The 25,482-nt window shown below is 40.0% G+C and overlaps 1 protein-coding gene across 1 annotated transcript in view; it reads right to left on the bottom strand.

The window, feature by feature from the left end:
- The window catches only part of STPG2 (sperm tail PG-rich repeat containing 2), a 217,617-nt gene that overhangs the window by 162,049 nt on the left and 30,086 nt on the right, over positions 1-25,482 (bottom strand). The gene's annotated exons all lie outside the window — the stretch shown is intronic.

The raw sequence follows: 25,482 nt of genomic DNA on the forward strand, positions 1-25,482 counted from the left end.
AAATAGAAAGAGACAGGTGGACAAATTCTCAAAACATTAAAGAAAACATTAGGCAAGTCCAGCCCAGACATCTAATGGACCTAGAGAACTTCTAGAGTGCATTGGGGTTGATGCTCAGCAATCTGATACGTAGTTTCTGGAAACTGAAGGTAACCGGATTCTCAACAAGTTTCCACCTGAACAATCTCTGTGTAGCAATTATTGGTTTATTAAAATGCACACACTAAGTTTATCAAAAAGTTCCAGGTGATGAAATACCAGAAATTACACTTGGAAGTGTTAGTGGCAAAAGGGCAATAACTAACTTAACAATATAAATATAAGTTCAAGTTGGAGTCTACACTATAACAATAAGGGAGATGAAATGCCAATGCTTCTCCTTCCTAGTATCACATTGTGTCAGCAGATTGTCAGCTAGCTGCATTGTTCAGTGTAGCAAATTCCTTCTTGAATGGATGTTTAGGAGTTGCTCTTGCTTGGCAACTATGCCCATTTCAGCTAGCATTCTGCCAAGAAAAATATTCATATTCTCCAAAGTCTTGACTCACCCTGACTGGCTGGCAAATTGTCTAGCTGGGTTAATGAGCAGTCTTGTGATATACCCCATAAGAGAAAGGCCATTAGATTGACATCTTCCTTCCTTGCCACTGGAAATGTCTTCCTGGACCATCTAAGAGGATTGGGAATTGGAAGCAAAAGAGTTCCATTCCTACCCTAGAAGGCAGTTCTGGGGCCAGTGAAGGATGATGTCAGTCTAATGACTTCTCTCTTATGAGGTATCACAATGTTGGCCCTCTCATCATTGCTGCTTAACATTTATATAAAGTCACCAAGAGGTAACAACTGCCAATTTATGGCATGCTGCCATAGAATCGTGGTGGTTCCAGTAATTAGAATGCAGTACTGCAAGATAATTCTACTGACTGTCAGTTCAATTCTCACCAACTCAGGTTTGACTCAGCCTTCTACTCTTCCAAGGTTGGTAAAATAAGCACCCAGATTGTTGGGGACAATATGCTGACTCTGTAAGCCACTTAGAGAGGCTGTAAAGCACTGTGAAGCAGTGTATAGTCAAAGTGCTATTGCTACCATCAATATGCTAGTAATATCCAGCTTCATAGTGCTACTATGCTGAAGATGCCATCAAAATCTTTTTCCAGTGTCTAAAGGTTGTTGAGGTCTAGATGTGACAAAACAGTGAAGTAAATATTTACTATTTATCATTTTGGTTCTCCTGAACTTCAGACTTGCTGCCTTTAAGATAGTACTACTCTTCAAATGACACTGATAGAGTGTCAAGGTTCTGACTGACAAACCCAATCAACCAAGTACTGTTAAGATGTTCCGATCTCTGAATGCAAAACTTTATTGAGTATTTTCAATCTGCATCGATATGATGTACTAAATTAAGTTTTGCATTCAGAGTTCAGAATATTTCAACAGTGCTTGCTTATTTGGGTTCGTCAGTGGGAACCCTGACACTCTATCAATGTTTTCATTTGAGTAGTAGTACTATCTTAGACGATAAGGGATACGTTACATGAAAAAGGTGGCTCAGTAGCTAAGACACTAAGCTTGTTGATCAGAAGGTCGGCAGTTCAGTGGTTCGAATCCCTAGCACTGTGTAATGAAGTGAGCTCCCGTTACTTGTTCCAGCTTCTGCCAATCTAGCAGTTCGAAAGCACGTAAAAATGCAAGTAGAAAAATAGGGACCACTCTGGTGGGAAGGTAACAGCATTCCGTGCGCCTTTGGTGTTTAGTCATGCTGGCCACATGACTACAGAGACTTCTTCAGACAGCGCTGGCTCTTCAGCTTTGAAACGGAGATGAACACCAACCCTAGAGCCGGAAATGACTAGCATTCATGCATGGGGGAACCTTTACATTTACTATCTTAGAAACAGGAGGTCTGCACTTCAAGAGTCCTCCAAGAAATATGGTTACTTCTGAAAGGCCAGGTAGAAACCTTGGATCTTTGCTTAGAAGAGAGAAAATCTGACTATTACAACTCATATCCTTATTAACATGTAGCTAGCCTTCTGCAATGTGCTCTGGCCAGAGATACAGTAGTTGGTCCAAAACACAACAGCCATCTCAACTGAGTTTAATTGTTATGCTTATGTCTCACTTGCAGACCCTGAGTGGTTATTAATGAGTTTCCAGGTGCATTCGAAGTGCTAGTTTGATCAATGAAGTTTATATGGCTTTGCTCCCAAGTACGTTCAAGATTTCCTTCTCTAACTAACGTTAATCCATCTGAGATGTTCCTCACAGGGAAGTTGCTTGTGATACTCAAAAGTTCAAGAAGGAGGTAAAGTGAGCAAAAATTGTTTCTCAGGAAAGGCATTATACTCCGGAATAGTCTTTTTCTAGAAGTCAAGCTAGGCCCTTCAGTACTGACCTTCATGCTATTCTGAAGAGATCAATATGCACCATATGGAACCAGATTTTCTTGCCTGTTGATTATTTGGTATTCTATATTGTGTCTGTAGTTTTTTCTTTGATTCATGAAATTGAATTGAGTTGAATTACTGTAAACATTTAATAGTTTTTACACTGCTGTCAGTCACTATAAAGCTGAAATACTGAACTGCATACAAAGGTAGGTTGGTAGGTAGGTGATTGAAGATGGTTCTGCAAAAAGTGGGGTCATGACCATGTTGGAATGAAGACAAGGAAAGGAATAGAGATCACCGAAAAGTGTTCCAGACAGCTACTTCTCACAAGGAGGTCTGCAAAAAAGCAGTCTCTGGCAGTTTTAGAGTTCTGGCATCATGGCATCCGGCCCTCTCAATTCCTGGCAAATAGATGGGGAAGAAATGGAAGTAGTGACAGATTTTATTTTCCTGGGCTCCAAGGTCACCGCAGATGGGGACCGCAGCCAAGAAATTAAAAGACTCTTGCTCCTGGAGAGAAAAGCCATAGCAAATCTAGATAGCATACTAAAAAGCAGAGACATCACCCTGCCAACTAAAGTGCGCATAGTCAAGGCTATGGCTTTCCCAGTTGCAATGTATGGCTGTGAAAGTTGGACCATAAGAAAGGCTGAGCGCCAAAGAATTGAGGCCTTTGAACTATGATGCTGGAGAAGACTCCTGCGAGTCCCTTGGACTGCAAGACGATCAAACCGGTCAGTCCTAGAGAGCAACCCTGACTGCTCTTTAGAAGACCAGATCCTGAAGATGAAATTCAAATATTTTGGCCACCTAATGAGAAGGAAGGACTCACTGGAGAAGAGCCTAATGCTGGGAAAGATTGAGGCAAAAGAAGAATGGGATGACAGAGAATGAGGTGGCTGGATGGAGTCACTGAAGCAGTCGGCGTGAGTTTAAGAGGATGGTAGAGGACAGGAAGGCCTGGAGGAACATTGTCTATGGGGTCGCGATGGGTCGGACATGACTTTGCAACTAACAAGGTTGTATTAAGTTAATGAGAGAGTTTTGGATGTAAAAAGAATTTTAGTGGACAGTTTCCAATGCGTAGTCGATTATTGCTTAAAACATGCCTTCTACCTCACAACACAACAAAGTTTTCAACTGACAGTATTCATTTATATAATCGCCACATAAATTTTACTTAACTCAAGACTGAAATGTATCCTGTGCTTCAATAAAAGAGGAAAACCTATGCTATATGGACAAAACTAAGATAATTTAATTCTAAAGGACTGAAATCAGCTAAATATGGTAAAATGTATGCTATGTAGCTGTGAGACTGAAGCACATTGTGGCAATCAATCAAATTATATAAGGGAAAATGTGTTCAGATTTAGGTTATGAATGATTCATGGTACAAAATATTGCCTTTGGAATATGTATCAATTGCCCAACCTGAGAGGAACCCCCCAAATAGATTAATATATCAGGATGGCATTCAGATTACTGTGCTAAACACTTGTATAATAATAGCATGTTTCTAAACTACCTGGAGAATTCACACAAACACATATATTTCTTGTATTGAGAGCTTGTTAGCTATATATATCTTTATTTTAGACAGAATGGTTGATTAGACAGGGAATTTTTGACAAAAAGAAAAGAACTACCAATACAAGTATACTATTAAAGGGATTGAATGTCATACTTAAGAAGTTATAAATATTGATAAGAAAATTAGCATCAAAATAAAATTAATCTTGGGACCTTACCTACTGAAAATTCCACCAGGAGATAAATATTTTATCCTTTTTAAGAAGTCTTTCTCAGTAATCACTAATGAACCATGATTACTATTTACCTTTCACAGTAGTTCTATCATTTCCCCCCATTTAAACATCTCTCAGAACTGTTGCATTACCACTGCTTTTTTCTCATCTTCTGAAACCCATTAATGGAACCAAAACACCATCCAATTCAAAGTCATCTGAATTAAAAACAGAACTCATTAACTTATTTTTCTTTTAAAAAAGAAAAAAGTGAAAGAGGTCTTGTTCACTGAAAGTATTTCCCTTCTGAGAAATAATCTATTAGAAAGTTGGAAACAATCTCATCCTTGTTGCTCCAATTTACTGAGAATTGATCTTTGTTCTTGTGTCATACAAAACTCAGTGGAAGCCACTGAGAATCCATTCTGTTTGGTTAGTGATGTACTTATGTGTGACAAAACAGACTGTATCTATTAATCTGCTGGATAAAACCAGTTGAAACCTAAAATTGAAGGAGAACTTGGGAGTATTCACTGTGAACTTGTCCCTGACTTGTCAGAGGACCCTGCCAAAAATTTTCAATCTTTTCTTCAAAGCAATCTTCCCGTAAATTAATTTACTGACTAGGACTCTAACGATTCAGTTTCTTTATGATCCACACAATAATATAAAATGATGTTTTAGAAAGCTTTGAATGTCAAAATACTATGGTACATATACTTGCTGATAAGCTGGGAATTTTAGGTGCCAAGATACACCCAAAAAAATGAATTCACTTTATCCAATGGGTTTATCCATGAGTTTTTACAGTAATGCTTTTTTTTTTTTTGTAAACTACACATATAAGCCCAAATACCATTTAAAAATGTGCCATCCAGAGGTAAAAGTTAAAACATACAAAAAAACATACAGGTAGGTCATTTTTCATGGCGGTTTGGTTAAAAATTCCACGGTCATATTATCTATTGATGAACTTATACACAAGTATATACAGTAAACCAACCCCCATTCTATGGCCCACTACCAAATCTTGAGCCCTTCAAACTGGGCCACAGAAGTGGAACCATCCAAATGGAGCTGCATGCACACACATGTCTGCCTCTCGCATGGAACCATCCCCACTATTTCCCCCACACCAGACAGCCTGCAGAACTGGAAAGGTTGGGGAACTCTGCAGTAAAGTATATTTTGTCAAGATGAACTTGAATTTTATCTTGACAAAATAATAACCATTAAAATAATAGTTAACAATAGGTAACAACAGAATTTGGCTTAACGGTTTATCCCAAGACAAAGTGGAAAGGAAAACGTATCTTTGAAAATACTTTCAGGGAATATAAATAAGCCCCAAATGAAGTGGCTTTTAGAATTGAAAGCATAAGTCACATAACAAGCTTCTTATGTAACTCTACATGTAAGATTGGAGGGTGTGGGGAGAGAAAGATAGAGACTGAAAAAGCCAATTATGAAAAAACAAAAAGCAAGACTTTGAGACAGAGTAGCATATTTGCATGTAAAATTTTCTGTAATTTGAAAAAATTGTCATGCAACAATGCTGATGAGTCTCTGGGAATACCTTCCATTGCTCCAGAAGGAAGTCTCTTTAATTAGGTTAAAAATTGAAGCACTCACCCAGGCCATTGCCTCAACACTTTTCTAAAAAAAAAAAAAAGCACTGCTTTACATTCTCAGTACAGTTGATGACTATGCTCTCAATATAGTTTTATCTCCATGATTTTAAAATAATTCAAATATGAATATTTGTGGAAAAACATATTGTACTACAGCAGCCAATTACTTTAATATAAAGAAAAATTCTATGGCTCATCAATATGTTCATATTATTTCCAGTATCTCAAATTCACTGATAACAGACCAATTAGGGTACTGACATGTCAGGTTTACTTGTATTAACATCCAACATTTAATGTTAACAGAAATTAAGATATTACTATTGAACATTCAAAAACAGAATGTAAAAAGCACCAGAAAATGCTCCTTGTCTGGATTATTAAGCAAAGGGAAACAGCATTGTTATTGGTCATTCCCAAAAGATACAGTCAAAAATAATATAATCAGATATACTTTACTATGCATAGAGAATTCATAGAAGACAGAAAAAGAATAAGAGAAAAGTATGGTCTGTTATCAGTCTGCACTTTTCGTCTGTTCATCAAAAAAGAGAAGCGTATATCTGAGGAGGTGAATTCATTTAGACGGTATTTCTATTAATTGGCATAAGTGAACAAAAATTGGTCTACCCATATTACTGCTAAATAGTTCAGGGCAGAAGCAAATTCACAGAATATCTTTCAATAATTCAGTGGCAGAGTAGCTGACAGCAAATGTGGGATTCAGCCAGTTCGCATGGTTCAGGCAAACCGGTTGTTAACTTTTTGCCCAGTTCGGAGAACCAGCTAATGCCACCTCTGGATAGGATCCCATCCTACCCCTCCCAGGAGTCCCCCCATGTGTCTCATTTTGGCTTCCAGGCCCAAAACAGGGCACGGAGGGCATCATGCATGCTTCCGCGCCCCGTTTTGGCTTCCAGAGTGGTGCAGGCCCAAAAACCCTGCTCTAGGGTGAGTTGGGAATGGAGATTTTGCATGATCATTACTATGGGGTCAGTTGGGAATGGGGATTTTGCATGATCATTACTGAGGGGTGAGTTGGGAATTGGGTGAGTTGGGAATGGGGATTTTGCATGATCATTACTATGGGGTCAGTTGGGAATGGGGATTTTGCATGATCATTACTATGGGGTCAGTTGGGAATGGGGATTTTGCATGATCATTACTGTGGGGTGAGTTGGGAATTGGGTGAGTTGGGAAGGGGGTTTTTGCATGATCATTACTGTGGGGTAAGTTGGGAATGGGGTGAGTTGGGAATGGGGATTTTGCATGATCATTACTATGGGGTCAGTTGGGAATGGGGATTTTGCATGATCATTACTGTGGGGTGAGTTGGGAATTGGGTGAGTTGGGAAGGGGGGTTTTGCATGATCATTACTGTGGAGTGAATTGGAAATGGGGATTTTGCATTATGATTGCTCATAAGTAAGTAGGAACCAATAAAAGAGGAATGGGGAAATCCCTTTCTGTAGATCAGCATTTTTCAGTCTTGGCAAGTTTAAGACAGACGAACTTCATGCTGCCTGAGGAATTCTGGGAATTGAAGACTATGCCCCTTAAAGTTGCCAAACTTGAGAAGCATGGTCTATATTAGAGTTTAGGATTTTCCATTCCTGTTTTATCTGGTTTGGGGCAATTAAATAAATCAGTTATGGTTTCATTAACAAATAGTGATTAAAGCGTTAAGAACCATTACTGGACTTTTTGTGAGAAACTGAAATTAAAAGTTGATCTGGGCTTTGATGATTAAATAAGGGATTATGGAAATAATGTAGACAAATGTTAATCTTAGATTAAGAGTTTGATATATATTTTACTTATATCTGTACCAAAGAAAGTTGGTTTCTGTGCAATTCACACCCCTTGCTCGCTGGATCTGGATGTTATAAAGCAAAGCCCAAATTTTGTGCCCCGTTTTGACTGGCAGAGTGCTGCAGGAGGCTGAATGCTTTCACGCCCCCCTGGCCACGCCCAGTCAGCCATGCCCAGCCAGTCGGTCATTAGGGCAGCGAATCGGTTGTTAAATTATTTCAATTCCACCACTGTGTGACAGGTAGATTTCCATTCAATTCAACATGCCATTAACTAACTACAGTGTATACTCACCATGGCAATTCTCTGACCAGATTATTTGTAATACAAAAAAGTACTGATTTACCAGGTTGTTTTAAAGATTAATAAGATTATAGATATGTAGCACTTTGGAGTATTGTAGTATATATGTCACATATGTCACATAAGAGCAATATTAACAATCATGCTAGAAAACAACATTTGTTCAAATCACTCTATTTCATAATTCATGTTTAAAAGGCATGCATTATACGTTACAGGGCTAAGTGGCTCAGTGGCTAAGGCTAAGAATAATCTAGTGAATAATTAGAATCTATAAGAACTTCTGTGCAAATAGTCTGTCTGCTGGCATTATGTTCTATTTAATGTATTTGTAAGTATTACAAGCAGGTGGCTCAGTGGCTAAGATGTAAGCTTGTCAATCGAAATGTCGGCAGTTCAGCGGTTCGAATCCCTAGTGCCGCGTAATGGGGTGAGCTCCCGTTATTTGTCCCAGCTTATGCCAACCTAGCAGTTCAAAAGCATGTAAAAAATGCAAGTAGAAAAATAGGGACCACCTTTGGTGGGAAGGTAACAGTGTTCCGTGCGCCTCTGGCGTTTAGTCATGCTGACAACATGACCATGGAGATGTCTTCGGACAGTGCTGGTTCTTAGGCATTGAAACGGAGATGAGCACCGCCCTCTAGAGTCGGGAACGACTAGCACATATGTGTAAGGGGAACCTTTACCTTATATGTTACATAGTTACAAGGTTTAATTATTTGGTTCACACTGCATCTTGCAAATGGACATCAAATAAGAGACTGTGTAACTGGGCAAAGATTGGGATATAATAAGCTTAACAGTCTGGTTGGAAATTATCAATTCCTATGTCACAATATGTTTTCCCTCTTTTTCCCCCCCTGCAATACTACTGCTCCGGAGGTGGGTTACAGCAGGTTCGGACCAGTTCTGGAGAACCGGTAGCAGAAATTTTGAGTAGTTCGGAGAACCGGTAGTAAAAATTCTGGCTGGCCCCACCCCCATCTATTCTCTGTCTCCCGAGTCCCAGCTGATCGAGAGGTAATGGGGATTTTACAGTATCCTTCCCCTGCCATGCCCACCAGGCTACGCCCACAAGCCACACCATGCCCACTAAACCACACCCATAGAACCGGTAGTAAAACATTTTGAAACCCACCACTGTACTGCTCAATGGCAAACCCCAAATTTGAGATGATAAAGGTCACAAATTCAATGTCTAGCATCTCCAGTTGAAATAATTTTAAGTCGCAAGCCTCAGGAGGGCCACTGTTGATGTTTTGAAGAGTTTCTGAACAGATAGAAGTGGGTTAAACTACCTGTGATCTGATTCATATACAAATATATACAGTTAAGCTTTGATATTTAACACAGTTCATTACTGTGTGATTCTAATACAGTGGCAACTTTTATTTTATTTGTAAAGTGAACAAAAAATACATTTTGTATCATTTATAAGCGGAATATATTTTAATCAACTGAAATAATACTGTAAGACATAATAAATTTCAGCACCACACCTTACCCAAGTTAATGCTGCTTTTTATGTGCCAAGTACTAGTGACTGTTAAATAAATCACTTCTATAATGAAATATTAAACATGTACCTTTATTATCCTATTAATTTGCTGCATTTGTTACAAGTACGTATTTTATTCATTATGAGGTATATTATTTCTGACAATCAGGGTAACTGTATTCTTTATTAAGTGGACTAAATCTATTATAAAATCTATTATAAAATGCACAGGTACCGTATATGTGGTACCTTGCTCAATAGTAGTAACTGTGAGAGGGATCTTGGAGTCCTAGTGGACAACCATTTAGATATGACCCAGCAATATGCTGCAGCTGCTAAAAAAGCCAACACAGTTCTGGGCTGCATAAACAGAGGGATAGAATCAAGATCACGTGAAGTGTTAATACCACTTTATAATGCCTTGGTAAGGCCACACTTGGAATATTGCATTCAGTTTTGGTCGTCACGATGTAAAAAAGATGTTGAGACTCTAGAAAGAGTGCAGAGAAGAGCAACAAAGATGATTAGAGGCCTGGAGGCTAAAACATATGAAGAACGGTTGCAGGAACTGGGTATGTCTAGTTTAATAAAAAGAAGGACTAGGGGAGACATGATAGCAGTGTTCCAATATCTCAGGGGTTGCCACGAAGAAGAGGGAGTCAAGCTATTCTCCAAAGCATCTGAGGGTAGAACAAGAAGCAATGGGTGGAAACTAATCAAGGAGAGAAGCAACTTAGAACTAAGGAGAAATTTCCTGACAGTTAGAACAATTAATCAGTGGAACAACTTGCCTGCAGAAGTTGTAAATGCCCCAACACTGGAAATTTTTAAGATGTTGGCTAACCATCTGTCTGAGATGGTGTAGGGTTTCCTGCCTGGGCAGGGGGTTGGACTAGAAGGCCACCAAGTCCCTTCCAACTCTGTTGTTGTTGTTGTTGCTGTTGTTGTTGTTGTTGTTATTACTATTACTATTATTATTATTATTCAAAGAGTATATGCCTTCTTATCTGACATTTAGAATGTAGTCATCTATTTTTTAAAAATGGAAAATACTAACTAATCTTTATACCTTGTATTTATGTTTGAATATGCGTATGTGTTCTAATACTTATTTATTTTATTTATTTATTTATTTATTTTTGTCACACAGTATATATAAGCATAAGCATGTAATAACTATACAATATATAAGTATGAGTATGTAGTAACTATATTAATTGGATATAACGAAAGGAAACAATAGGACAGGAATTTACTTCCTGTAAATATGCCTTTGTTTATGATATAATTTAGGCAGAAGATATCCTGGGCACTTATATATAGTAAATGGTTTATAAAATATTCTGCATCTACAAGATGAGCAGAATTATTCTGAGAATAAGAAAGCAGTAACAATGACAGTGTGAGGAATTCTTCATTTGGGTAGAGAACAGCCATCAATTTTTCTAGCCTAATGTAATGTTTTCCTATCTAAGGTCTTCCACAAATGCAGGATTTCAATTCCTATAATTTTCAGTCGTTATGATTAAATAAGTTAAATTCTAACACCTCTTGAGGGCATCTCGGGGGGGGGGGGAATAAACCATAAAACAGCTTACTAAATTGGCAATCAATTCTTTCTTCCAAGTTTCATCACATCATCTTGAACCTTTTTCAATATATGCATTTGATATACAGTACATACACACACACACAAACACACACACACACACACACACACACACACACACACACACAAGTGGCTCAAACAGAACCCAGAAACAAATTCAAAGCTATCTGTTCAGAAAAGTGCAGTGCTAGGACCAGGTAAGATATTATGCAAAACCCTCAAACTCCCAGGTTTTTGGTAAAGGACCAAGATTGAGAAGTCATACATCACATAATAAACACATTAACATCTCTTTATTGGGTTAGAAGAAGATATAGATAGCACTGCATTATATATCTATATCTATCTGTCTCTATCTATCTATCTATCTATCTATCTATCTATCTGTCTGTCTATCTCTTCTTTAATCCCAATAAACAGATGTTAATCACCAAAGCCTTTCCAAACAGCTGTTTTCACAGCTTTCTTAAAGGTCAGGAGTAAAGATACCATTCAGACCTCTGGTAAAAGGTCAAAATCCCCAAAATTTCTAGGCTAATTGTGCAAACTTGCAGGTAGAATTAAAAACTGTCATGTGATAATATGATGCCTAAATTTTGCCCCTCACAGCTTTGTTTAAATAAAAAAAATCAGTTACATGTAATATTAAACGTAAAGGTTCCCCTCGCACATATGTGCTAGTCGTTCCTGACTCTAGGGGGCGGTGCTCATCTCCGTTTCAAAGCCGAAGAGCCAACGCTATCCAAAGACATCTCTGTGGTCATGTGGCCAGCATGACTAAATGCCAAAGGCGCATGGAACACTGTTACCTTCCCACCAAAGGTGGTCCCTATTTTTCTACTTGCATGTTTTACGTGCTTTCGAACTACTAGATTGGCCCTCTTAGGTGGCACTAGGGATTTGAACCACTGAACTGCCGATCTTTTGATCTACAAGCTCAGCGTCTTAGCCACTGAGCCACTGTGTCCCTGTACATGTAATATTAAGAAAGCATATAATTAGGTAAGCCCAGATAGGGGAGGTCTAGCCCAATGCCTACAGACACAACCATGCATATCCAATTGTTATCAGCTGTGCAGGAATACTGCATAAAAGAAAAATCAGAACCCTGGAATTCTTAATAATCAAACTTAAAGACCTGAAAGGTAGCATCACATCTGAAAAACCACTAAGGCATACTTACAAATCAACAAGACATACAGAGTCATAAACAAGAGACAGAATATAATATTTTTTAAATATTTTTTTTATGTATCATGAAAATATATAATGTATATATTTATAAACAAAAAAATAAAAATGTGGTAAAGTTTAGCCACAGGTTACCGTATATACTCGAGTATAAGCCGACCCGAATATAAGCCGAGGCACCTAATTTTACCACAAAAAACTGGGAAAAACTATTGACTCGAGTATAAGCCGAGGGTGGGAAATGAGGCAGCTACTGGTCAATGTAAAAAATAAAGATAGAGCCAAGTAAAATAACATGAATATTTATTTGAACGAAAAACAATAAAAGTGCAAAAGGGGGAAGGAGGATTCCCAGCTCTAAACAAAGGGAAATCCCGGAATGCCAGCGCGAAAGGTGGTGCTCGCGTTCCTCCTCCCTTGCTCAAAAGCCCCAACATGATATTGGAATTGGATGCCATTATATACCTGCTGAGGGGATAATTTGAATAACTTGAAAGATATAAAAGCTCTAAACATATTTGTTTAAAAATCTAAAATCTATACTTAAAATAAATGAATATAAAGTAATAAAGTTCTTTAAAGTTGTAATTCACTTTGCTGCTGAAAAAGAAAGGAAGCTTAACACCTTAAATGGTATTTATTAACTGAAATATCATCAAATCAAATATATAATGAGGTATATTATAATGACCTTTGTTTTCAGAAAGAAGCATGATGGAAGTTTTTCAATAAAGGGGGAAATATAGAAAAACTTAGTGTCATGCTCATATATCATCTTTACAGATGTTGTTAACACTATACTATGGCAGCATATGATGGTACAATGTTTCAATCAATTTCAGGATGAAAACTCATCAATGAGGAGGAGGAGTATAATTTATTAACCTTGTATGATATCAGTTTCTCAAGGACTCTAGAAGGACCCGAGGAAGAAATCTCTGCCCCTCCCACTTTCCCTTTCCAACCCAGCCTTCCAAGGGGACCCGAGAGGAAGAAATCTCTGCCCCTCCCACTTTCCCTTTCCAACCCAGCCTTCCAAGGGGACCTTGAGGAGAAATCTCTGCCCCTCCCACTTTCCCTTTCCAAGGCAGCCTTCCAAGAGGACCTCTCGAAAAGAGCGAAAGCTTTCTCCTGGTCGTTTTACCACCACCATACCCTCCACGCCGACCATCCTAGGCTGGGTTAGAAACAAGGAGGGGGAAGTTCAAGGACCACATCGATGGCACGAGCTCAGATTGCCGGCTGGGGATGATGGGCGCTGCAGTGCGATCTCGGGAGAGACTAGGGGGGAAGAAAGAATGACTGTTTCCCCACACCCTAGGATTGGGGAAAACATTGACCCCCCCCCTTAGTTGCGGGAGAAGGGTTGCGCTTCAAAGCGGTCGCCTCCATCCATCAATCCATCCTTCCTTCCTTCCTTCCTTCCATCCTTTTTTTTTTCCCAGCGAGCGGTGCGTGTGTGTGACATGCAAGCAAGACGCCTCACGGGGCATGTGAACTGGGTATGTCTAGTTTAGGGGTGACATGATAGGAACATTCCAATATCTCAGGGGCTGCCACAAAGAAGGGGGAATCAAACTATTCTCCAAAGCACCTGAGGGCAGGACAAGAAGCATGGGTGGAAACTAATCAAGGAGAGAAGCAACCTAGAACTAAGGAGAAATTTCCTGACAGTTAGAACAATTAACCAGTGGAACAACTTGCCTCCAGAAGTTGTGAATGCTCTAACACTGGAAGTTTTAAGAAGATATTGGATAAGCATTTGAAGTGGTATAAGGTTTCATGTAAGCAGGGGTTAGACTAGAAGACCTCCAAGGTCCCTTCCAACTCTATTATTCTGTTTTTTTGTTCTGTTTTCTTTCTAATCTATCTATCTATCTATCTATCTATCTATCTATCTATCTATCTATCTATCTATCTATCTATCTAATTAGCTAGCTAGCTAGCTATCATTATCTCGCTCAAAAGACAAAACCTAAACACGAAGTTGTAGCTGAATAGCCCTACATAATTTAGCTTTTTCCAAGCTGGTGATTTCCAAAGGCTTTGAAATGCGACTTTCCTCATCCTCTGCCAGGATAAGCTGATGTGCTCAGAAGGCTGGGAATGGTGGCATTTCCTACATTTCTTGTGGGCAGAAGGTGGACCCTATGTTTCCTTGAAAACACCTCCCAATATTTATTAGAGTGACTTCTCTCCCCAGAAGAAAGGTGCGCTGTTTAACAATCCCGTCAGCTAAATCCTATCGAGTCAAAGGCCAGTCAATGGGGCTAGGATGAATTCTGGGTCACCAGGGACCCTTTTTGTGCCCGTTCCCCAACCAGGGCGGGCCAAGCAGCCGCTCTTTAGCGGCTCTGGAATGGATGTTGAGGTAACCCAAGAGGCAGCCTCTTTTCAACTCCCCGCCTTTTTTAAACGCGTCCTGCCGGGCGGCGACAGGGACGCGGACACCAAAAGCGGCGCCTGCTCTTCTCCGCTTTTATTTTATTTTAGTATTCAATCGGCAGCAGAGGCTCGAGCCTTCTGGGGCGCCGGAAAAGGAGCCGAGGAGCTGCAGCAACGTTGCAAGAGAGCCGAAAAGAGGGGTGGGGAGAGAAGCAAAAGAAGAAGAAGCAGCAAGCTTTCCAGCCGACTTCGTGTGGCGCGAGAATCCGATCCACCGCCTCCTTCCCCGGCCGACAGGGCTGAACTGCCGCTGCACCACCACTTCCCAAAACAGATTTCCAGACTTGGAAGCAGCCCGCCACGAAAGGAGGAGGAGGAGGAGGAAGCGGCGGCGCGGCTGCTCCTGCTGCTGTTTCGCGCCTCCGCCCCTTCCAGCGCCTTGACGGAGAGCGAGAGAGAGCAGAGAAAGGAACCGCGCCGTCCGACCGGCTGTGTGTGTGTTTGTGGTGGGGGTCTCGTCCCAGCCACCCACCCACTCGCTCCCTTTCCCTCTTCGGAGCGTGGGCTGATCTTAGAAGCTGTCCCAGCGGGGCCGTCGCCTCCTCCTCTTCCTCCACGCCGCTCCTCTTGCACGCCTCAACCCCCATCCCCACCCTCTCCGCGTGAAGGTCACCTCCTCCTCTTCCAGGCGGCGGCGGCGGCTCAGCGGAGCGCCACAGCCGGCAGCTCCGCTTCCTCCCACCTTCCTCCTTGCTAAAGGGCCAAAGTCGGCTCCCCGCCCCGCGCGGACCCGAGCCAAGCGGTCCCAGTCCAGCGAGCGGTGAAAGCGACATGCCGGCGCGCTCCGCTTTCACCGTTCGGCTGGACTGCGACCGCTTGGCTCGGGTCCGCAGTAACTCCCGCCAGGCTGTGCCGCGAAGAAACCATTTAAAAGCCCAACTTCTGAAGCACGGAGGAGAAGAAAGCCCTGGCGGGCTTTTAAATGGTTTCTTGGCGGCACAGCCTGGCGGAGTTACTGCGGACCCGAGCCAAGCGGTCGCAGTCCAGCCGAACGGTGAAAGCGGAGTGGCGCCGGCATGTCGCTTTCACCGCTCGCTGGACTGCGACCGCTTGGCTCGGGTCCGCAGTAACTCCGCCAGGCTGTGCCGCCAAGAAACCATTTAAAAGCCCAACTTCTGAAGCACGGAGGAGAAGAAAGCCCTGGCGGGCTTTTAAATGGTTTCTTCGCGCACAGCCTGGCGGAGTTACTGCGGACCCGAGCCAAGCGGTCCCAGTCCAGCCGAACGGTGAAAGCGGAGCGCGCCGCATGTCGCTTTCACCGTTCGGCTGGACTGCGACCGGCTTGGCTCAGGTCCGCGCGGCGAACTGCTCAGCCTTGGGCAAATCCCGCCGGACGATCTCGCCGCCTCTTTGGCGTCTCCTGTGCGGGGTTCCCGAAGTACATCAAGACGTAGACTCGAGTATAAGCCGAGGGGGCGCTTTTCAGCACAAAAAACGTGCTGAAAAACTCGGCTTATACTCGAGTATATACGGTATATTTTATAGTTACCTAGTATGACGTTCATGTGGATATGAAATATTAAGATTCTTAAGAAAAATCATAAAGGAAGGTTCTTTGCTATCCAACTTCTAAGAAAAGACAAGAAGTATTGACTTAGATAAATGCAGATTGTTCATGTGTGACTTTGACATTATAACTAGTTTTTATGGTTTCTTGTATATTGCTGCTTCGAATTACTCAAATCTCACTTTCACAGCTGACAATATAATACAAGATGATATTAGATATAAAAGTTGAAAATGCTAGCAACAGCTGTAAATGTCACCCTACCTTAACAGGTATATTAAAAAAAAAACCAGGCTTTATACTCAATTTTACAACTTCATTAGATGATGAAGTAAAGTTTCTTTAAGATATATTTTTCTCTTTTGAAATTTTAAAAAAGAATTGAGCAGTTCATATTATGTTGCCATTTGATAAGTAAGTTGCATTATGCTGATTCCTATAATCAACAGAAAACAAATGCCACCCAAACTCACAATTAATAGTTAATTAGATTGTTCCCTAAACTTAGGTGGAAATTTGATCACTCAATTTTGTTATGTCTGTAATTGCATCGACACATTTCCCTGATCAAACCTGAGATTCTGTAGTGTATTTTTTCAAGATAAATTATCATCCAACACTACTTAACACTTGGAACAGCTTAGGATCAGAAAACTAACATCATATCCCTCTTCTAGAATACAGGTAGTCCTCGAGCATATGCACCAAGACAAATTCCTTGTGTGTCCAATCACACTTGGCCAATAAAATTTTATTCTATTCTATTCTATTTACAGCCATTCATTTAGTGACCATTCAAAGATAAGACATCACTTTAAAAAGTGACTTATGACTTTTTTTCACACATATGATCATTACAAAATCCCATGGTCACATGATCAAAATTCTAATGTCTGGCAAGTGGTTATTTATGATGGTTGCAGTGTCCCGGGATCATATGATCGCCTTTTGTGACAATCTGACAAGCAAAGTCAAAGGGGAAGCCAGATTCACTTAACAATCATGTTACTAACGTAACCACTATGGTTCACTTAACACGTGTAGCAAAAAGGTTGTATAATGGGACAAAATTCACTTGACAACTGTTTCACTTAGCAACATAAATTTTGCACTCAATTGTGATTGTAAGTCAAGGACTACCTGTAATACATGCTATAGCTGATCTGAAAAGACTAAACAAATCTGAATTATTCCCCTTTAGAACAAACAGTAACAGGAAAAAAAGGCAGTAAGAACGAATTAAAAGCAGGCGAAAAGAAAAAAAATCCAACTAAATTTATATACCGACTATTTATTATATCCTCTGTAATTTTCTTCCCTTGTCACCCATTCTTGCTTCCATCAAATCCATATACATGATTAATGCATTCCAGGCAGTCCTTATAGCCAATCGCTTAACAACCATTCAAAATTACAAGACATTTTTAAAAAGCTACTTACAACCTGTTCTTAAAGTGAAGATTGCATCCCACAGTCACATGGCTGCTATATGCAACATCTTTTGCCTGTTTCCATGCATTTTGCTTCCATGCTGTACATTTGGTTCTTTAAAAGTTCTTACCTTCCTCTTTCTGAAAGTCATCAGCTCCCTCTAGCTACATGTTCCTTGGTTTTCCTCCTCCTTTTCTATTGATCACTAATCCTTCGTATTATTTCTGTTGCAACTCATTTCTCATTCATTCTCTCTATATCATCTGAGGATAATTCACTCTGTTTTCAATCTACATGCACTGAGTATCCGTAATTCTGGACCGCAAGTCTTCTTTTAACAATCAGACACACTTCTCAGGTACTCTCTTCCCATTCAATTTACCCGAGCGTTTCTCCTAATATGTCCAACATTTGCTTCCTCATAAGAAAATGGGCAGGACCATTTCGTTTTTATTTCTTTTGACAGTCTCTTCTTCTTGTGCCATATCTGTCATCGGACATTGGTGATCATGTTGGCAATCTTATTTTTATCAACAGCCACACACAAAAATGAGTAGCATTTAACAAATGCTACTCATTTTTTAGCACAGGCCATATATTACCCACTACCTTTCACCAGCATCTGCAGTATCCATCTAAAATTTTCTCCCTCCATTGTCCCATCTTTAGTAAATATAGAAAAAACAACTGCTGGGTTAAAAAAAAAGCTTATCATGCAAAACAAGCAACATCTCACAGCTAGATTTGTTGTTGTTGTTGTTGTTGTTAGTTGCAAAATTGTGTCCGACCCCTCGTGACCCCATGGACAATGTTCCTCCAGGCCTTCCTGTCCTCTACCATCCTCTGGAGTCCATTTAAGCTTACACCAACTGCTTCAGTGACTCCATCCAGCCACCTCGTTCTCTGTCGTCCCCTTCTTCTTTTGCCCTCAATCTTTCCCAGCATTAGGCTCTTCTCCAATGAGTCCTTTCTTCTCATTAGGTGGCCAAAGTATTTCAGTTTCATCTTCAGGACCTAGCCTTCAGGGTTGATCTCTAGGACTGACAGGTTTGATCGCCTTGCAGTCCAAGGGACTTGCAGGAGTCTTCTCCAGCACCATAGTTCAAAGGCCTCAATTCTTTGGCGCTCAGCCTTTCTTATGGTCCAACTTTCACAGCCATACATTGCAACTGGGAAAACCATAGCCTTGACTATATGCACTTTTGTTGGCAGATTAATGTCTCTGTTTTTAGTATGCTATATAGATTTGCCATAGCTTTCTTCCCCAGGAGCAAGCATCTTTTAACTGCTAGATTATTTCTCAAAAAAAGAGTTATCAACATTTGTGGAAGCAATTGCAAATACTGGTAATACTGGTAATTGCTATCTTTTGATTTTTTTTTCATCCAAGGTGAAAGAGATCTATGCCACAGCAGTAACCATCGGTGCCTATAATATTATTACTCAAATTCTTCCTCTTTGCAAGGTAATACTGTGCGTCCTGCTCAGGATGACTTTGCTTGTCCTCCAGGTACACCCAAAGGGCAACATAGACAATAATGATCCATCTGTTCACTACTGGCAACTAGCAAACTTCTAATAAAGACAGATGTGGGTCACCCTGTTCAAACGTGCTGCAGGGTGCTAATGAATCCTCCTAATGGTCACTACCTGCCACTTTAAGCTGATTGATGAACAAAAGGGTTAAGCTTGAAGAGCTAAAATGAGTGCGATGGACTATCATCAGTCTTACTACAACATCTCTTCTATACTGACAGCCTTGCTCTTTCCTGTCATCTTTCTCAGTTTGATCTTTATATGGATATATTCTGAAGCATACCAAAAAATAATAATTTTACTTTCACAAGTGGGAGAATGAATGAGAGATTTTCTACTAGATGAACTGTTCTACTACGCTGAACGTTCAGGCGCAATATGTTTACAATTTACCGCTTCATCAAAAGTCTTTCCAAACATAAAAATAGCCATTTGTAACTAAATCCAATGTTAAATGACTTGCAATGCAATGTTGCCTGTTCCAGATACCTTTACCTATCCACCATTCCTTTCACCAAACATTTGTTAGTACAGTAACAAAGTTAAAAGTAACATTTATTAAAATTAGTTCCAAATTCCGTTACTAGTTCCTTGATGGTTCCACCCAAAGTGCTTCAACTTGATTTCTCTAGAAAATTTGTAAACTATTAATCAACACAGTTCAATATTATGCATACAATGCATGATTCGCTAAACAGTTATATGCGAAATTTTAGGCACCCTTGGTCACATTGTATGCTTCAGTGTATCCTTAAATGAACAGGTTTTTATTATTCCATAATTTGTATGCCGTTCAACTCCCAAAAACTCTTGGCAGCTCCCAAATAAAAACATTTTTAAACTAATAAAAAATCTCCACATTGCCATAACCTCTGGACAGCACAAAGTTAAATACATATTTCTAGAAATTTAAATGCACATTTAATATTTATGTGTAGCTGTTTACAAATCTGAAACAAGGATACAATACCCTGTCTCTTATTTTCTCCTCAGTAACAACTCTTTAAAATAGGTTGGGCTGAGAGACAGTGACTGGCCCAAACCCAAATGGCTTTCGTGATTAAGGGAGGCTTAAACTCACTGTCTCCTGGTTTTTAGGCCTACATCTTAACCACTATGCCAATTGGCTCTCTGCAGTATATGCAATAATTAGGCACAACCCAGGTTCTTCACACAGTATATTTACTGAAATTAGAGCGTATTTTTTGATAAAGTAGTGAGGAAGACAGCAGTAAAGAGCTTCCTATATAATGCTCTGAATAACAACTGAATACAATTATATATTGATTAGAACACGTGTCAAACTCGCCGCGTCACATGATGTTTTGTGACGTTTTTCCCATTCACTGAGCTGGGGAGGGCATGGCCTGCATGTGATTTGTTTGACACCCCTGGATTAGAACATCCAATATACAACCAGTCCTCAAAACTAGAATACAGATAGTGTGAACTCCTTGATGAACTATGAAGTGAACTGCAATTCGTAAATTGAATTAATATTTTAAGTTTTGGCCTATAGGGAAAAAAACCCCTCATATACATCAAAAAGAAAATTAATATTCTTCAGGATGATTTTTTGTTAAGCTTCTTCATTTGTAATTTATTTGGCAATAGTTCACACCTTTCTTTGGTCATTATGAATTCATAAAGTAGAATAATTGTGTGCTTCCAGCAAACATCTCCATACGGCTACTGACTTACAACGAAGAGGTTCATGCCTCATCTCCATCTGGTTCCATTTAAAGATTATACTCTAGACATACTTTGCTGCACTGCCTTCTTATAAACGTATTTATTTAATTATTTAGTGTATGGCATCTACAAAGGTCATGCAATGACTGATATACAAATTTAGTTTAAATAAATCATCAGCAAATACACACATACACATACACACAAACATATGTGGACAATACAATAAAAGAGATAAAATATATAATATATATAATATACAAATGGATGAGACTATTGCTTAACACAATGTAAGCCGCCCTGAGTCTTCGGAGAAGGGCGGGATATAAATTCAAATAAAAAATAAAAAATATTAAATTAAGATAAAACCCATGTTATTTCTTATCACTCAACTATCTGTTTTTATGATAGTTGAGTGATAAGAAATAACATGGGTGAGCTATTCATAGGTTTTGGAGAAAACTTATATTTTAAGAATGACTAATCCATTAGTCAGCCAATCACATATATTTTAATAATTATTTTCAAAACGTTAAAGCTGTTAAATGTAAATATTAAATGTAAAATTAAAAATTAATTTTAACACAAAATGTACAACCAAAATAATGTATACAATTATATGTTTAAAATATAACATAGCTCAAATTTTAAATAGCGTATTAAAATTGTCAAATTTCTATCAATGACAGAAATATTCTATCAATGACAGAAATATTCTATCAATGACAGAAATATTCTAAGATGTTGCGGGGACCTGCGTTCAGACAAACTGGGTTTAAAGCAAGTTATTTAACATGTACTGTACATCACATCACTTCACAGAAGTGAGAAAAATTAGAAAGGAAATATTATGTAAAATGCGTCAAAGTCTCGTAGCTTCCAGGCCCTCATAGCTTAGTAATGTTGAAGCCATCCTCTTGCTCCCAACCACCCAGCAGATCTCAGGGCTGATCTGAACTATCTGCAGCAACGCTAGAGTTCTTCCTCTTCCATCACTCCTCACTCACCATCTCCACCACATGCCACGGCTAGCGATGAGCCTATTATACCAGCCAAATTCTTCTTTTAATGTTCCCTTCTTTCTCTTTTCTCTTTTTGCTTCCTTTTCTTATCTAGTTGTTCTTTTTCCAGTTGTTCGAAGAGCCACAGTCAGTAACCTTTATTCATGCTTCACCTTGCCTATCATGGCCCACTCATACAGCTGTAATCTAAACCAACCTATCTTCCACGCAAATGTTTAAAGAAAATGCAGTCCCAATCCCCACAACCTTCATTCTGTCCTGGGGGCCATCTTAGAAAAAAGTTCCCTACTAATAACTATTCAGCGTCTGCTTCAATACGGTCATATTGTATTTCTTGATAATTGGTTCTGCTATCACAACACACTTACTTAGATTTTTCTTCTAACATTCAATTGAAAGGCTTTTTGTGTGACTATAGGGCCATGTTTCTGTCTCCACATGGGGAGATGGAGGGGTTTGACTTTCAAGTATATGAGGAGGGCTACCATAATGAGTACACAGGAGGTCCTTGAAGAAAATAGGGACGAACCAGTACAAAGGCAAAAATCACCTAAGTGAGGCTTGAACCCAGACCAAGAAAGTGGTTTAGGAAAACACCTCAAATACAACTCCCATCCCAATTCAGATGAAAATATATTGAGAAGGAAGGGAAGCACATTCAGATTTGCAAGATTTTGTTACTATAGCTTGTCCAATAAATCTGTGTATCGTGCACTACAATAATCAAACTGGACGGTGATTAACTATAAATCAACAAGACTTTGTAAGCATAAGAGAGAAAATTAGTTGTTATTATAAGATGGAGGTCAATCAGTAGAGTATGTTATGTCATTCAAAAGTCACTTCTATCCTACAAAATAAAAAATAATTGTATCTCTCATCTACTGTGTCTCATATACTAGAGGAAAGAATTCTAGAAAACTCTAACCTGCTATCACAATATATAAATATCTACCAGATAAATAGATCGCATATATCGAAGCACACAATATGAAAGGTAATTATTCTTCTCTATTTGTTTCTGTCAACAGGAATAGGAATATACAAGTGAAAATTTGGTGGTATGACAATTAGCCAAATCAGGAAATACCCCAAAGAAGATAGAAGATAATTAATTGAAGAATAGATACAGTTACTGTACTTGGGTTCTCAAACTACTGTTCCTTCAAACTTCATTCTGTATCAATAACAAACTTCAACTACATTTTTACGGAATGTTGCATATCGATAAAATGGGAATGAAGAATAAGTACAAAGGAAAAGCCTAGCTTTTAAATGATGTGCCCTATGGTTCCATGCTTAAATACTTATTGTTCCATACTTAAATACATACTGTTATTTGCTAACCTCAAGTGAAATTAAGTGAACAACTTTCTCACGTACAACCAAAGGCAGTAACCAGGAAGTCCACGACTTAGGACCACAGTTTCATTTGTCAAGCAGAGCAATTGTTAAGTAAGTTTTGCTCAACTTTACAATCTTTTTGACATAGCTATTAAATGAATCACTGCAATTGTTAAGTGAACCATGTGGTCATTAAGCCAATTTGGGTTCCCCCATTGACTTCTTGTCAGAAGCTAGCTGAGGAGGTCACAAATCATCATCACAGGACCCCAGGTCAGTGCAACTGTTTGATCATGTGACTGTGGGGATGCTGTAATGGTTATAAGTATGAAAAATGATCATAAAACAGTTTTGTCAGTGCCGTTGTAACTCTGAATGGTCACTAAACAAATGATTGTAAATCGAGGACTACCTGTACCATCCTTTATATTATGTTCAGGAAGATCCAACTGACAACAGTTTTCAATAAAAATAAATCTTCACCAAGAATTAGCAAATGCAATGGGATTATTCCCCAAATTTAGGAGCCTCTGAAACTGAAATGATGACAAACAATAAAGGGAAACATTATATATACTATCTTGAACTCACAAATAAAAAGCAGGAAAAAAATGTAATGGACAAATAATAAAATAAACTTGCAATTGTCAAGATTTAACAAAGCACTTATAAATTTTGTTATGCTATTATCCATGGTATCAATGCTATATAGCCATGATGGCGAACCTATGGCACATGTACAGACATGGTACATAGAGCCCTCTCTGTGGGCACATGAGCAGTTGTCCCAGCCTAGCTCCACTCACATTTCTCCAACACATTTCACTCAATCAATTCCAACTTCTTGCAAAAGAAAAAAATCTTGTGAAGTTGGAATTGATTGAGTGAACTTTTTCACTTATGTGGTTCACAATGGGGGAGATGGGGTCCCATCCTCCTCCTGAAGCCCATTACAACTCGGAGCCACAATGCGACCCTGTGTTGACTCAGCAAAAAAAGCAGTTTCTTTTCCTGCAGAGCTGCCTGTGTTGGGATGCCCCACCAGCTGGGCTTCTTCAAGCACTTAACTTGGACACCTATTAGCTCCACCCTACCCTCTGCTTCAGCGAGTGGCATGCAAAAGTTCAGCCAGGCTCCTCAAGAGACGGAGTTTTCAGGAGGCCAATATAGCATCTGGGCTGGCTACATCACAAACATTCATCTCAGCTTTGAAATTCCTAGCCGCAATGGGCAGCCAAGCTAGGTTTGTCCCCCTGCGCCGATCCAGCAGACAAAACAGGAAAAGGGGGCTGAGAAAAACAGTCCTGTTGCAAAGGTACTTGCGGGCCGGAAGGTGACAGAAATTCCACCTTCAGCCTCCTGGTGCAGTGTGGACTTTGGGCAAAGGCTTGAGGGAAGCACAGTTGGCTTGCTCGCGTTCTCTCTCTCTCCCCAGTATAGCTTGATGCAGGCAGCAGTGCAGCTCACATTGCCCTTTCCAAGCTGGGCTGTTGGTAAAGCTGGTGATGGTGAGGGCTGGCTTTTTGCCTAGCTTCGTCCAGCTGTTGGGGGGAAAATGGACGGGGGCCTGGGGAGGAAGCCTGCGTCAAACTAGACTGGGAAAGGTGGCTGAGAGAGGAAGAGAAGCCGGGTGAGCAGGACCCAGACGCTTGCTGGGTCCCCTCATCTCAGAAGCAGCAACCTCACACTCTCCCCTCTCTGCTAGCCCCCCTTCACATGGGATCGCCCAGCAGTGGGAACAGAGAGGGAGAAGGGGGCAGCATTCTTGCATGCTTCTGTTTCTGTGTGCTAACACTGCTGTTCCCTTTTTCGCACTGGATCGGCCAGCAGTGGGAATTAAGAGGAAGAAGGGGGCAGCGGCGGCAGCTAGCATTGTGGAGAGAGTGCCACACAGAAACAGGAGCACACAAGAACACACAAAAAGGTTGGACCTTTCTTTCTTTTCTCCTGCCCCCCCCCTCTCACCCCACCCACTGGACACCCCTGGATTCCCTCTTCAACCCTTCCTGTCTCATACAGGCACCACCCACATGAGTGACATGGAGTTGGCCATGCCTACTCTGTCACATGACACCCCCCCAGCCACACACCCCCAGTCATTAGAAAGAACCGGTTGTTAAATTATTTGAATCCCACTACTGGTAGTAAAACCTTATTATTCAGGTTAAATTGCCATGTTGGCATTTTGCGATAAATAAGTGGGTTTTGGGTTGCAGTTTGGGCACTCGGTCCCTAAAAGGTTTGCCATCACTCTTATACGTAGATAGAGTTTATAATAAGACTCTTATTATAATAAGAGTCTATAAGAGCTATAATG

The sequence above is a fragment of the Ahaetulla prasina genome, chromosome 8, assembly GCF_028640845.1.
Source record: "Ahaetulla prasina isolate Xishuangbanna chromosome 8, ASM2864084v1, whole genome shotgun sequence".
Classification (NCBI taxonomy): Eukaryota; Metazoa; Chordata; class Lepidosauria; order Squamata; family Colubridae; genus Ahaetulla; species Ahaetulla prasina.